At 43.5% G+C, this 15889-nt stretch overlaps 1 long non-coding RNA gene across 1 annotated transcript in view; it reads left to right on the top strand.

The window, feature by feature from the left end:
* Positions 1–13662, top strand: part of LOC149122488 (uncharacterized) — a 72289-nt gene extending 58627 nt beyond the window's left edge. The window contains exon 4 of the long non-coding RNA XR_016219508.1: positions 13178–13662. This is a non-coding gene — a long non-coding RNA (uncharacterized LOC149122488). The remainder of the gene's footprint in view (positions 1–13177) is intronic.
* Positions 13663–15889: the final 2227 nt, after the last annotated feature.

Raw genomic sequence — 15889 nt, 5'->3', positions numbered from 1 at the left:
AAGGAGGAGAGAAATCTACCTATGCCCCTGCTGCCCACCTTAAATGATGGGAGGAAGCGTGGCTCTGGGGCAGGAAGGGGTGGCGATAAGATAATTCTTAGTGCTTCCAGTCAGGGGAAGGGAGACACGGCCATCCTTTGGTATCTGTTGGGGGTTGGTCTGAGGACTCCCTGGATGCTCCAATTCCTTATGGAAAGTGGTGTCGTATTTGTATATAAACTATGCCTCCTCTTATTATACCTAAAACCATGTAAGTGCTATGTAATTAGTTCTGTGTTGTGCTAGGGGTAATGACAAGAAGAAAAGTCTGTACATGTTCAGTATAGCTGACATATCTTTTCCCCAGATGTTTTCACTGGTTGGTTGAATCCAGGGTTGCAGGATGCACAGATCCTAGGGACCAGCTTAGTTTCTGAGGGAAAGCTGGCTGGTTTCAGACGTAAGACGTGAAGAGAGGCCGTACCTTTGTAGAATGCCTCAGCACCACACTGGAGAGGAACGTACCAGAGGAAAAGTACAACGGGTGAACCGGCTTGGCAGTTAGGGGACACGTGGGGAGCTGCCTTGGCTCAGGACTGAACTGGTCTCACACTCAGCCTGGAGGGAGGCGGCAGCGCCTGCACCAAAGGAGAGGAGGCCATCTTGGCAGGGAGAGCAACCTGTGTGCGGGATTCCGCACAGATGTAGAAGTGGAGGATTCAAGACATGTTTAGGGTATGGACACAGCAGGACTTGCTGTAGGGGGCATGGAGGGAGAAACCGTGAGAGGTCGAAGATCATGTCCACATTCTGGTCTAGGTAACGGGGGATTGTTGTGCCATTTGCTAAGATATAGATTACCAGAAGAAGAGGAAGGACTTGAAGACTAAGTCCTGAGCAGACTTGCAGACATACAGAGTGTGAATGCCATGACACTCTACCTGGAGTTGTTGACTAGGCAATAAGATCCATAGGTCTGGGCTTCAGGGAAAAACATGTGATTATATACATTTACAAATTTGTCTATTTGAGGCACTTCATGTAAGTGCAGTCATACAATATCCTTCCTTCTGTGCCTGGCGTATTTCACAGCGTACGATGTGCTCAAGGCCCATCCATACTGTCACATGTATCAAAATTTCATTTCCTTTTACAATTGAATAATATTCCATTGCACATATATATCACCTTTTGTTTATTCATGCATCTGTTGGATAGTTGGTTTGTGAGCCTCTGTGAATAATATTGCTGTGAAATTGGCATACAAATATCTGTGCACAATACCTGCTTTCAATTCTCTGGATATTATATCTAGATGTGGAAATCCTGGATTACATAGTAGTTCAATGTTAAATGATTTGAGAAACCACCAAACTGTTCTGACAGAATAGCACTGTCTCATTATTTCTAATGACACATGTGTACACACACACACAAACACACAAGATGGTTTTTTGTGGTTTAAGAGTTTTTATATCTTAATATTAATTTCTTATCAGATATATGATTCAAAAATACTTCCTCCCATTTAGTCTGGATTTTTCCTCCTTCTTCATTGTATCTGTTGACGTACAAAACGTTCTTAATTTTGAAGAAGTCAAATGTATCTATTTTTTCTTCTGTTGCCTTTATTTTTGGTTCAAATCCATTAAATTGTCACCAGATCTAATGTCATAAATATATTTGCTTAGGAAAATTTTTGAAGGGTATTTTTACTTTGGTTCTAGAATTTTAGGTTTTCTTTTACAAAGTCAGTGCTCTAAATACATTCTATCATCTTCTAAGTCACATTATTTCTGTTGAAAATGTGATAGTCTATATGTATTAGATATTTCATATTTTCTACATTTTGAGGCTTTGTTAAGTATTTTCCAATATTCTTTCTGTGTTACACTTTGGACACAATTAACTGTTATGTCTTCAGATTCACTTTTATTTTTTCTTCTGCAATGTCTAATCTGTTTCACGTATGCAGTGAATCTTGCAATGCAGATATTTTAATCTTCAGCACCTGAAGGTCCGTGTGATTCTCTTGCACCTTCCATCTCTCCCCTGGCTGGGTCCATGCTCTCTCGTAAAGCCTTGAGCATATTTGCAATCACCATTTTAGTGTCTTTATGGGCGCATTCCATTGTGTCTGTCACTTAAAGGTCTGCTTTTACTGCCTGACTTCTCTCCTGGCTGTTGACTACATTTTCCTGCATCACTGTGTGTCTAATAATTTTATTGGCTGCAGGACATTGCGAATGTTTGTTCAGTGTGTGGTTTTGTGCCTTCCTTTAGGAACGCTCTGTTTTGCTTTGGCAGGTTGTTGCAGTACAGTTTTTTTTTTTTTTTTTTTTTCCTCTGGTTCTGTGTCCCTCAAGATTCAGGCGTATCAGCCTCCCTGTTTTCCTGCTCCTGTCTCCTCAACTCAGCAGTGCCACTATGACCTGCATGGCTTCCCCTTTCCTCTCTCTCTCTTTTTTCCCCCTCCTTTCTTTCTTTGAGAGAGAGAGAATAAATCTTCCAGCTGCTGGTTCACTCCCCAGATGGCCACAATAGCCAGGGCTGGGCCAGGTTGAAGCCAGGAGCCTGGAACTCATCCAAGTCTCCCACGTGGGTGCAGGGGCCCAAGCACTTGAGCCATCATCTGCTGCTTTCACAGGTACATGATCGGGGGCTGGATCTAAGTGAAGCAGCCAGGACTTGAGCAGTGCCCACGTGGGATACTACCATCACAGACAGTGGCTTAACCCACTGCATCCAAATATGTGTTCTTCCACTGAAGTTTAAAAATAACACTTAGGGGATGGGAGCTGTGGCATAACGGGTAAAGCCACGGCCTGCAGTGCCAGCATCCCATTTGGGTGCCAGTTCGAGTCCTGGCTGCTCCACTTTCAATCCAGCTCTCTGCTATGGCCTGGGGAAGCAGTGGAAGATGGCCCAAGTGCTTGGGCCCCTGCACCTGTTTGGGAGACCCGGAAGAAGCTCCTGGCTCCTGGCTCTGGACCGGCTCAGCTCCGGCCATTGTGGCATTGGGAAGTGAACCAGCAGATGGAAGACCTTTCTCTCTCTCTGCCTATCCTTCTCTCTCTGTGTAACTCTTTCAAATAAATAAATAAATCTTTAAGAAAACATAAAATGTTGGGGTGTTCATGGAAGTTATCTTCTTTGTTTCTCTTCTCTCAGGAATGTAGTCCTCTGTTTTCTGTTGTCCAGTGCCTACAAATAATATTTTCATATATTTTGCCCACATTTCTAGTTGTTTAGAGTTGTACAAGACTCATTCCAGTTAGTCCATCATGACTGGATTCTTCAATTTGAAAAATACAAATTCCTTGAGAAGATCCTCCAATTTCCATGGTGTGTGTGTATATATATATAAAGACTTACATTATTTGAGAGGTAGAGTTAGAGAGGGAGAGAGAGAGTGCATTTTTTTCATCTGCTGGGTTCACTCCTCGAATGGCAGCAACAGCCAGGGCTGGGCCAGGCCAAAGCCAGGAGCCAGGAGCTTCCTCTGCATCTCCCCTGGGGGTGCAGGGCCCAAGCACTTGGTCCATCTTCTGCTGCTTTCCCATGCGCATTAGCTGGGAGCTGAGAGCTGGGTCGGAAGTGGAGCAGCCAGGACTCAACTGGCACTCATGTTGGATACCCATATAGGATGCTGGTGCTGCAGGCGGCAGCTTAACTCGCTACGATGCTGCACACTCCCCACTCCCCACTCCACTAATCTGAGTATTTAACATGTCAGGTCTGTACGTTACTGGTTCTGTGTTACCCATTTGCCTCTCCACTTCCTGAGGAGCATGTTGTCTTTTTTATAGGCATCTGTGATCAAGTACTTATTCCAGTTTCGTTTCTTCCGCCTTTCTTCCATATCAGTTGTCCTGGGCTCTGTGTTGATCCTCATTTTTAGCTACGGTGAAAGTTCCCTTCTGCATCAGCGTCTGTGTGTTTTCTGCAAGCCCTGTAACTTCTGTACATCAACCCCTTTGCTACTGAGGAGCCCTCCTGGTGAGCAGTGTAGATATTGTGAACTGTTTCTGCATGTGAGGTTCGCTTGCCCTCCAGTTTTCACTCTATGCTGTACTTTGTTCTCGGCCAACTGCCCTCAGTAGAAATCTTAAGTCTGGCTCCTACCCCTGGGAAGAGGACAAGACTCCGAGCATTTATTGTTCTCTTTGAAGAAGGTCTTTAAGTTATATGGAAAAAATAGGAGTCCTGAAGCTGGATAGGTGTGAATATTTACATGATATATGCATCACCTAATAGTTATGTGACTTCCAGAGAATTATACTCTAAACATCATTTTTCTATTCCACTAAATGCTATTTATTCTACTTACTTCTAAGGTTACTATGGATATATACTAGGTAGTTAATTAAATGCTCGTTTTCTTCTGCTTTCCCTTAAATTATTCACTCTGGTTAAGCCAACAATTAAGTGTTCTTTGCTTTACGGGCTAGTCGCTATTTTAATGAGCCTTTCTTTTCAGCTGCTTTGATTATATCCTAATTCTTATCCTGTTGCAAATTTGGTGATTTCTCTGTGAGTTAGTACAGTGGACATGATAGATAATTCACTCATTAAAGGAAGTCTATGTACTTTTCAGAAACAAAAGTCTCTTTAAGTTTTAGGGTCTCCTCAAAAGGCTTCCATAGCCTTGGCAGCTCATGACAAGAGCCTCGGGTGATGACTGACGTCATAAATAAGTGTCAATTGTTAAATCAACAACAGGAGTCACTGTGCACTTGATCCCCATGTAGGACCTCTGTCCTTAATGAGTTGTACTATGAGAATTAACGGTAAAATTTGTCTTCAGACAGTACTTTCTACTTTGTGTGTCTGTGTGGGTGCAAACTGTTGAAATCTTTACTTAGTATCGAGTTGATCTTCTGTATCTAAAATAATTAAAAACGAATCTTAATGAAGAATGGGATGGGAGAGGGAGTAGGTGGGCTGGTTTGGGGGTGGGAGGGCGAGTACAGGGGGAAAAACCGCTATATTCCAAAAGCTGAACCTATGAAATTTATATTTACTAAATAAAAATTTTCTAAAAAAAGTTTTAGGGTCCCCTTGGCAAGGGGGAGTACAGAAAACTTGGACAATTTATCTTTTTACTCATTTTTCTTTCATTACTTCTAAATTCTCCCCCATTGCATGGATTCTGTCACCCTCATAAACATGGTCCTCTAAGAAGGTGCCGAGACTAGAGGCAAAATCCCAAACAAAATAAGTTAATTGTTTGATACTATGCAAGAACCTCGGGCTTTGAGGAGGAGGAAGAGTAGGTGAAGGTATTTCTTGGTAGAGCGAGAATGAGGCTGAATACACGGAGATGCTGAGCTGGGACTCTGGATTTAAAGACTTCCTAACAGTACAGTTCACTAGCCTTCCTGGGTGGATGGCCTTAGCCTATTTTCATATCTCCGTTGTTCAGTATGGAGGGCACCAGCCAGCTATCTGCAACTACCAAACACTTGAAATGTGACTGTGGGATGGCTGAGGAACTGAAATTTTAATATTATAATTATAGCAAATTTAAATTTAAATGTCCACATGTGGTTGTCGGCTTCCATGTTGATCAACACCACTTTAGAACAACTCTACTTGTAATCCCAGGAGAACTTGTGAGAGATCAGTATAAATGTCTCTGATGATCCTGTCAACTTTCTGCTGAGAATGCTACCTGTGGAAAAGGTGTTTGGTTAGGAAGGGTATAAAACACGAAAAATGGATTTTGGGTTCTGCCTGTGGTGAAGTCCTGTTAACATACACAGAGGGGCTTGGTACAGAGAAAGGAGGCTGGTCATGTGGCTTTGTCCCACAAAGTTGGGCATCCAAGTCTCTATGAGCAGCTAGCTAATAGTGAACCTAAGGGATGGTTTTTGACTCTGCCACTGATTTGAGCACCTGTATCCTGTTGTACCGTTTTTCTACCCTAACTTAAGTCCTTTCAGGCTAGATCAAGTTATTGTAAACTACTCAGGAAAGATGGAGAGGATTTGTGATGTTGAGAGCCATGTTTGGAATGTGTCACCAGGAAAAAAAATCCTCCTCTTATTGCATTGCTTTCAAAAATGAATTTGCAAATGACATCATCTCAATAGCAAATTTGAATCAAATTGAATACTATTTTTCAATTGCTTTCATGTATTATTCCATTTATTCCTTTTATTAGCCCTATGCCTCAATAGAGTGAGTGCTATAGAAAGGACTTTTGTGCCTTCGGAGAAGTTAACTGACTTGCCCTTGGCCACCGAGGATTTGAACCCAGACGTTTTTACGCATTGTCTGTTCTCAATATGGAAGTTACACTAGGTAACGAGGCCACTGATTTTTAGAATCGATACCTGGTTTTTTTCATCTCTACAAAACATCATGACTTCAAGTTTGTGTGGCCTCACCCTTGTAACTTCTATGCTTCAAATGGGAGAAAGCTTCGATTCATGTCAGTTGTTTAAAATTAATGGGCACTCATATTTTATTTAATAAATATTAATGGTTGGATTTGGCTGAAGGCAGGGAGCTATTTTAGACTTTTCCTGTAAGGAAGATCATTATCACACCCCCAAATCTGATTTCTAGAGTGCTTCTCTATCAATAGCTATCAGACGCTTTGGTTGCTTCTAATTATGTATCCTAGTTTACCTTGCAGAACACCCTTCAGTGAGCGTCGCTCCAGCTAAGTGCATTGCAGAGCGCACTTCCTTGGCGGTTGTGTCCTTCGGCGGAGGCTCGTTCTGTCTGTGAGACGTAACTGGGATGCTGTGGTCTCTTCTGTCAGCAGACGATACCATAGGAAAGCAGAAATCCCAAATCAATAACACTTTTTATTCCTGCACAATTGATGCATAACAGCCTTCTTCACATCGAGTTTAATGTGTTGTAAATTAATTATCTGGAATGAATGCAGGGTCAGTGGTCAATGGACCTTGGCGTGACTGGGAGGTGGTGGGAAGGTGTTCCATCCTCTCCACCGCTCAGCATCCTTACCCTGGCTTTTGTGAGTTTCAGCTCCGCCCTCTTGTTCGGTAAACTCTCTGTGGGGCAATGATTGCCCTCTAGGGACTGATGAATAGAAAAAACAAAAAACCTGCTTTGCCAACAATTGTTTGCCTAGAAGGCAAAAAGAAAGAGTGGAGGACATTTTATTTCTATATCCAGTGGCACTTTTTTTCCCTTAAGAATATTTAATTCCACCTTGGTATTTCCACAGTGAATAACACATTTTCTCCTAATTCAGTCTCTAAAAAGAGTTGCGCCAATACATGCAGCTTTTATCATTACCACTCTCTTTTGCGAATGGGAACGATTTGTTTATTTTCTAGAATTCAGTTTAAAAAGAAAACTTTGCCCCATAATCTAAATGTGGATATGATGGCAATCCCATTTCAAATGACATAAAATCAGGTACAGTAAAGTGGATTTTCCATCAGAAGCAGAGCAATTAAAAAGCAGGATTTCACTAAGTTTTAAAGGACTCAATTTTCTATTTTCTTTAAAATAAGAATAGGAGAGGCAAACTCCATTATAGTTTCTCGAGGGTAGCTCTGCTATTAGTAGCTATAGAAACAAGGTAACTAGGTAGTGAATAAGAGAGAAGGAGGGAGTAGGGAGAGAGGAAGGGAGAAATGGAATATGAATAGAGAAAAGCAAACCACAGACCTAGCTTAACACTTGCAGGTGAATCCTAGGATTTAGGGACTGGCAACTGGCCAGCAGATTGTCCAACACCTCTGCTGGTTGGCCAGTCTGAACACTTCCTTGTCAATGCCTGATTCCTTTGGAATTTAGGCACGCGCTGTATCACCCACACAAAGTGGATCAAACCGTCTTCAAAGAACAGCGATGTAAACCGCCCCCCTCCCCTGGGCACCAAATCGCAGGATGCACACACACGGGGGTCAGCTTCGTGGATTTTTGCAGAAGCCTTTTGTCTTCTGTCAAGTTAAGGGACAGAGAGTGGAACCAAATCTGCTTTATTTCCCTTGACAACGAGGTCAATACCACTTGTAAATCTGACCTTCCCCGTTGCAGCTGTAAGTGTCAAAGCGAGGAGCTCAGCGGGACACTGGAATCACTCAAGACACAGTGCATTTTCCAAAGTCCAGCTTGCACATGCCTGGTGGAAATGCCTCTGATCTTAGTTTAAGTTCCCCGGGAATATTTTCAGCGTAGACTTTATCCACACATTTGTCTGGGATCATCACAGCGTATTTATTACACTGCCACTTGGTCTTTAGAAACAAACACCCTAACAACCGAGTGGATGCTATGTGGGGTGTGGCTTTTTCGAAAATTATTTTATTTATTTATTTGCAAGGCAGAAAGATTGAGAGTGAAAGGGAGAGAGAGCTCCTATCTACTGGTTCAACTCCCCAAAAGTCTGCAATGGCGGGGGCTGAGCTGGGATCAAGGCCAGCAGCCAGGAGCTTAATCCAGGTCTCCTGTATGGGTGGGCACCCAATAACTTGAGCCATCACTGCTGTCTCCCAGTATCTGCATTAGTAGGAGCTGGAGTCAGGTATCAAACCCAGGTACTCTGATAGGGGATGCAGGTATCTTAACCTCTAGGCTAAATGCCTACCACTGGAGCAGCCTTTTGCATCAAATAGAGTGGTTTTCTTGCTGGTCAAGAGCCTTAGAGGACCGTGCAGGTGTGAAATATTGCCTCTCTGCTTCTGTTTCTGAGAGAAAATGGGGTATCGCAACCAAAGCTCAAACCTAAGCTTTCATAAAAGACAATCATACATTTTCAACATACCCTCATCTTGGGCTACTTAGCATAACAGCAAGGAAGTCAGTGCAAGCCAGAGAGCAATATGCCGAAGTAAACAAGTCATGTCCATTTCTTTGGGCTGCAATTGTGTGTGTGCTAAGACTCAGCATCATGTGAGTGGTTAATAGCAGAGGCAGGCACGCTAGAGCCAGGAGCCAAATCCAGCCAGACACCAACCTTGTGTGTCTGCTTTCGCACTGCCAAGACGGAAATGAATAGCTGTGACCGAGGCCGTGTGACCCGCAGGGACATTTACTACATAGCCTTTTAACGGACAAGTGTGCTGACTTCTTTGTTGTTGTTGTTTCACTTAAGAGAAGGGGGTTTTGAGTCACAGTGTCTATCCTTGAATTCTGGCTTCCGCATGTATTGGCTGTGGTGCCTGGATCAGTATTCACCACGCCTCCCTCCAGAGTCTACCTGCTGTGCAGTACTTGGTCCTCTTCGACTGCTCCCATCGTCTCTAACTTCCCAGAAGGGTTCTAGATCCCTAATAAAATCATTTTCTTAAATTTCACACAGGACAACTTTGTGAATGGAAGGGGAGAGGGAGTGGGAAAGGGGAGGGTTGCGGGTGGGAGGGACGTTATGGGGGGAAGCCATTGTAATCCATAAGCTGTACTTTGGAAATTTATATTCATTAAATAAAAGTTAAAAAGAATATTAGTTTTAAAATTCCTGACTCTGATTTCTTAGTAGCCCTACTAGGAAGGGCTACAAGAACATCACACACTCATGCAATTTTGCACTTATAATTTTAAATCTCTAGTGTTTGTCCAGATTTGGGCATTAAATTTGTTTCCCAGAGAAATTCACCTACCTATTCTGAAATATCCTAATAGGAAGTGCAGAAACAGAGCTCAGTCATGGCACATGGCAGAGCTATAGTTTGGGGCAGGTAAAAGATTTGAGGACAATGGACACCTAATTTGGAGGGACCCGAGACCGTGTCTTTGAACTTTAGGTCCTTGGAAGCAGAGTAGGAGTCAGCGTCCTCCCGTCCTGGAGACCGAGGAATCAAAGGGAATGACGTGGCATGGCCCCTGGCCAGGTGCAGCTCTCACGTTCTGACATCCCCTTCCTCTTCCTGGTGCCCCATCTCCTTGCGGCCCTTGGCTGTTCACCGTCCCTACTGCGTTGCATCTCAGGTCTGGCTGCCTCCAAAGCCATTCAGGTTCCAAATGATCTTTCTTCCCTCACCCCCCCAGTCTCTGAGCAGGACTCCTCTTAGTTTCAGACTTGTCTATATGAAGCCAGGATGGAGCTGGTGGAAGGAACTCCGGCTGAGGGGACATTAGTATTTTAAAAGAGATTATTTCATGCAAATGAAAATCAAATTGATGAGACTTTCTTAGCAGAGGGATTGTCCCTGAGTTCCTTGCTTTCTGTAGTTGTCAGTAACTTACCCAGGCTCTTCTGACATGCCCAGTCTTAGACTAGACCAGATTGCGTTATACTATCTTACTCTAGGATATATCCCAATGTCCCATGTGTATACGGATACAGTCTCCCTGAGCCATATCGGATTACATGTGATGACTGACATAGGAGCCTGAATGGTTCCTCCCTCAAACCCTCCCAAAAGGCACCGGACTGTGCCCAAGCTATGTAAAACCCATCTGTGTGGAAAATACAGAACGTCACGTAAAACGTACCGAGCCATCAGATACAGACTGAATTCCCTGTTTTCTTCCCTCTTGGTTTGGAAATTCCCTGTTTGATGAATTTAGACTGAAGTTCCTATTAGAAATCTGCAGTTTGCGTGCTGAGCGATTCAGTCTTCAAGATCAAACCAGAGCTAATTTCACCTTGTTCCGGGCTGGAGAGAATCCAGGTACCGCCTGCCATGAAGCATTTTCGGTGGTGCTACACGCTCCGTTGACCCAATTTCAAATTTCCTCCATGCGTGCTGGTTGCTTGTATTAGAATCCTGGCTTTACAGACTGCTTTCTGCCTTGGCGTCTCATTTTCTCCAAGTTCGCTGGTTTTACCTCCAGGTGAGATACAGGCAACACTCATGATCCTCATTATTTCAGAGGAGAGATGAATAGCTGTGATCAGCTAGGGTTCCAAGTGATTGACTTCGCCAAGACGTTTTCTGATACGGATGCAGGATAACCACAACTCAGGATGCTTTCACTGTGACCAGTTCCCCGCCCCAGACCCTCCTTAATCAAATGAGTGTGCCCTGGGACTGCCACTGTGGCACCCCACTATGAGGTTGGGTGGATCACTTGTACCAGCTAAGTTCTTCCCATGTGGTCATGGATGGACCTAGCTTTACACCAAATCCTCGCTGTGAGGGTGAAGGCTCTGGCTCCAGGGAAGCCTCTTCATCTACAGCTCCCGGCTCTGAGCGAGCTTCCTCCAGCCTCACTTCCACTTAGAAGAGCCGCTTTCTTCCCCTGATGTGGGAAAAGAGGACTCGAAGACTTTCTTTGACTTTAAGATCAGGCACAAACTAACTGGGCAATGTGTGCACATATTTGATTTTTAGAAACTAGGTCAAAAGACAAATTCTTTAGAAAGTACAGTCAAGGCTTGGGGGAAGCCTACAGCAGGACGGGCAAGAAGAAGGCGACATTTGTAGATGGTGGCGTCTCCTCTCTGTCCACTCTCTACTCCGTGTGTGAGTGACTTTCATTGTAAAGGAATTTGGCTTTATGTCTGGGAGGAGATCACAGGACCGTGCACGCGTTCTCTCTGCCCCACACACTCCCCACCTTGAGCCCTCTTGAAGCAATGCTGTGGAAACTGGTTGTGCTCTGAGTTTGGTTGCGTGGTGGCTTGTGTGGATCGGGCACCTGTTCCTGCTGTCAGTTTCGTGTGACTGCTCACGTGGACCTGAGATGTTATGTGGCTGTCTCATACTCTCTTTCTTGCCTCTTGCACCCTTTAACTACTTAGTACTAACTACTTAGTATCTAACTAGTATTTACTAGTTAGTAATACTATCTAATTAGTATTTAACTACTTAGTATTATTAAATATATTAGCATAATTAGTTCAGTAATTTAATTTACATCATAGAAAATATAGAGTATAATCATCCCTTAAAATAACCCATTTACATTTTATGTGACATGGAGAGAAAAAAATCAGTAATTTCCTTTATTTATCCATGCCTTCCTGGATGAGGGCAATCTAGCAAAAGTATAGATGTGGCCTGGTAAATTCATTAAGGTGATTGAGAATCTACATTCAATGATACAATTAACTGCAAGCTCTATATTTTTTTAAACAAAGACTCTGCTTTTCCAGACTCTATTCCAGTAATTATAGCAAATAACAGGACTACAATAGCTGGGTTGGCATATTTTCAATCACACACACACACAGGCACACACAGACATAGCTCAGTGAGTTTGTTTAATTGTTAATAAACCTAAATATAAAATATCCTGCCAGAATGCCCTATTAATTTCATTTTAGGATATTTCTTGCACTCTATCTCATGAACCATAAGCCATCTGGATCATTTTAGAAGAGAATCACAGATGAAATTTCTATGTAGATAACTTGGCCTTTTATCTAGGAAAGCTGAAAACTGGTACATTTGCAGATGATGGCAGCTGTTTGTATTGAATTCAGTACAATGAAAAGAAGTACTATCCCCTTTCCCACTCCTCCTCTCCTCCCCCACCCCTCCTGGTCCCTTTCCTTCTCTGTAGTGTGTGGATTAGGCCTAGAGGGAGGAGAGTGTTGGTCTCTAATAGATGTAAATGACAGGCTGTGGCAGGTGCTGCAGGCCTGCCCATAACCTAGTCCCGGGAGTGTTTGACCATGGGGAGCAGTACTGGAGGTATGTGTAGGAGCCTCATGAGCAATGATACATGTAGCTCAATGAGAAAATGGCTTATTTCTGATCTTGTCATGTTTAAAAGTGCTGTCGAAACAGTCTAATAAAATTAATTGTATCAAAGCCTACAGATACAGTCCTATTCATGACCATTGATGGTTTTGAGTAAATGAAGAGCTTTATTCTTCTCTTTATTTAACAGTTATTGAGCATTCCTGGGATGAGGTGATGCTGGATAGGTCAGGTAGGGCAGTGAACAAGACAGGCAAAGGATCCTATTTTCACTGAGCTTATGTTTCAAGTGTGTGTGATGGTGTGGGAAGAGTGACTGTGCAATGAAGGGTTTGAGGTTTCACCCTATTTGCAAGCTAACAAGTTCACATGCTCCAGTTTGATGACTCCTGGGTTGGAGGCCAAGTACAATTTATTCACAGCAGTACAGTAGCCAAGTAGCCATTGTTTTTCTTGAGTTGATTCCTCAAGCCCCAACCCCGGTGAGCAATGTGGCGGTGGCCAGGAAACACCTGCATGGGCAGTATTTGTGTTATGATTGTATGATGGGAGAGGGGCCTTAAGCTTAGGGAACCCAAATAGTTTATAAAGGACAGTAACTGCCTCTCCTTTGCTTTTAGGGAGACAGCAGCCTGGTTCTGGATGAGGGAAATAAGGTCTCTAATCTCCAGATTTATTCACTATGCAAATATTCTTGGGACAACTGCAATGCCTCTGCTGCAAAGAGCCACAGAAACATCAGAGAGCCTCCAGCAGAGGAGCAAAGAGATAGACTGATTCACACTGCAATATTTATGAGAACCGTCAAGTATATGAAACCCGGACAAGTCTCAGTTCTGACTCACGGCTTACGTTGGTCGCGCTGGTTCTCAGCATTGGTTTTAGCAGTCGTGCAAAACAGCAGGGCTTCATGTTCCCTCGTGGACTTGGCCCAGTGCCACCTGAGCAGTGTGGATAAGGATTCACACTTCCCCTCTGCCCCTCTCTGGCTGTATCGCTTTAGCAAATTGCATAGATTCTTAAATCTGTTTCCTATAAAATGGAATGGTAGAACGTACCTTATGGAGTTGTTGGAAGATTAAATAAATAAGGTTCATAAAATACATGGCACAGAGTCTAGGTACAACAAGCATTTAGTAACCGGCGGGCATTTCAATTTACTGAGTAGGTCCTGGGCATCATAGGTTTTACCTACAGCATTTAAGTTAACCCCCCCCATAGCAACACTGTAACGTGGTGCCACCTCTACTTTATAAGTTAGGAGATGGAGATGTATCTGGGGTTTCAGCTGATAAGTGAGAGAGCCGCAATTTCAACACAGTTCAGTCTGTGTCAAAGCCCACACCGTGCACCGCCCTGCAGGGTTTATTGCTTCAGTCCCTGCATTTCCCAGATTTCCTGATTCCAAACGCACTCCTGCAGTTTACCATCTGTTTTACTTTGAACAAAATCTTTCTCCAGAACAATGGGAATTACCTACCAGGTAAGGTGGTTTATAAAGGTTAAATGAAATAGTACCTGCACACTGCTTGACAAATAGCACCACAAGTTCATGTATGTTGATGCCATTAATGTCACTCTTAGAAAACTGAGATGCATCGTTTTGCCTTTTGTGGTATATATTGTGGGGAGCAACTCGGACTAGACTAAGTTACTGGAATTAAGACTTATTCTATGCATCTGCTCTCCCACAATATGGCGCTGAGAAGGGAGAAACAGCTTCTACACAGCTGCCTCCAGTTCAACCAATAAACTGTAGGACCTGCTCCTGATTGGAGGAGAGCAGCGTACTCGGCGTGTGGGTAGCAGAGTTGGGATTGGTGGAAGAGGACTATAAAGGAGGAGAGAGACAACATGCACCAGGAACATCTAAGAGGAACATCTGAGGGAACACCTGTGCAGCCCCCGAGAGAGCCGGCCGGCGGTGTGCCGCTCCCCCGCGGAAGTGGGGAAAGTGGCAGGGGGAACCGCCCTTCCACGGAGGTGGAAGGGACGGTAGCCAACCCGGGAAGGACCAGCAGCCAACCCGGGAAGAACCAGCAGCAAACCCGGGGAGGGCCGAGCAGACGAAAGAACAACGCAGGGTCCTGTGTCATTCCTCCACGAAGATGGGGAGCGACAATATATTTCCTATAGGCTACATATCCGAAGAGTTTTGAGGAGTAGCTAATATGCTGATTACAAAGTATGGTGGGTGCTTGATACATAACTTTAGATTTTATTAGAGAAAAGAGAAAGTTGTATTGGGTTTTCTATTCTATTTTCTATTCTCCCTCCATAATTCTGATAACATATACAGAGTATATGTTGATCCAAATAAACAAAACATTACTTAATTTACTTTGACTCATACATATCTGTTGTATGGGTTATGTCACCTTGTGTACATTTTATATAACTTTTAACATATTTTATTTCTTATATATATATTTTGAAGTTTTCTGAATGGCTTATTCTCTTAACAATGGGAAAACATAACCTCATTAATGTAAAAAAAAAAACAAGCCACCATTTTTCTTCGGAGGAGATGAGGTGGTTGCGCTTCAACAATAGGACTCCTTAAGGAGGAAGAAGGGGAGAGACTGAGCACTTGCTGAAAGTCACATTCCTCAGGAAATAGTGATGGTAACACGTGACAGGAGCATTGACGGGGGAAAATTAAGGCAAAAGGGCACTTTCTCTCTTTTTTCCAGCCATTTAAACAATGAGTGGCCAAGAAGGGCTAATGTATCCCTAAGTGCTAACAGTTTGAAGCGCTTGCTCTCTCCCTCCCCAAAGGACAATCGATCCTGCCTCTGCGGCTCTCAGGCTAAGTGGAAATCATGGTGAACCTGGTCTCTTTAGTGATACCCCCTGGGAAAGGCTGGTGCTAAAACATGCAGAAGAGCAGCCTGCCCGTTCAGGAAAAAACAAACAAACAAACAAACAAACAAACAAAAAAAAAACCAGCAATGAATTGAGTTGGACACTGTATCCCTGAGGCATAGAACTGACTTCCTCCATGTTGACCCCCCCGCCTATGGGCAGCTATGAGTCATTCGAGTGACACTTTACTTACTTACTACAACGCTAGAGAGGTACCTGTTGTTTTGACACGTTGTTTTTTTAACAGCAGCAGGTTAGTGATAGGGGAGAGCCCTTTGAAGAGTTTCAGGGTGAGCCATCTAGAACCGTTTGAGGAATTTGTGGCCCCAATAACTATGAAATAATCAGCCAATGCTGCATGGTTGCGTTGTCTCTCCTCCAGAGTCAGCGGTTCTCCATAGTTACAGCAATCACCAGAACACCTAGCCGTCAGAAAAACTGTTTCCTGCTAGCAGATGAGTTTTTTA

Source organism: Oryctolagus cuniculus, chromosome 13 (assembly GCF_051225735.1).
Source record: "Oryctolagus cuniculus isolate XC-2025 breed Fujian yellow rabbit chromosome 13, ASM5122573v1, whole genome shotgun sequence".
Lineage (NCBI taxonomy): Eukaryota > Metazoa > Chordata > Mammalia > Lagomorpha > Leporidae > Oryctolagus > Oryctolagus cuniculus.
The sequence above is the reverse complement of the archived record's forward strand: the minus strand, read 5'-3'. Positions and strand labels throughout refer to the sequence as shown.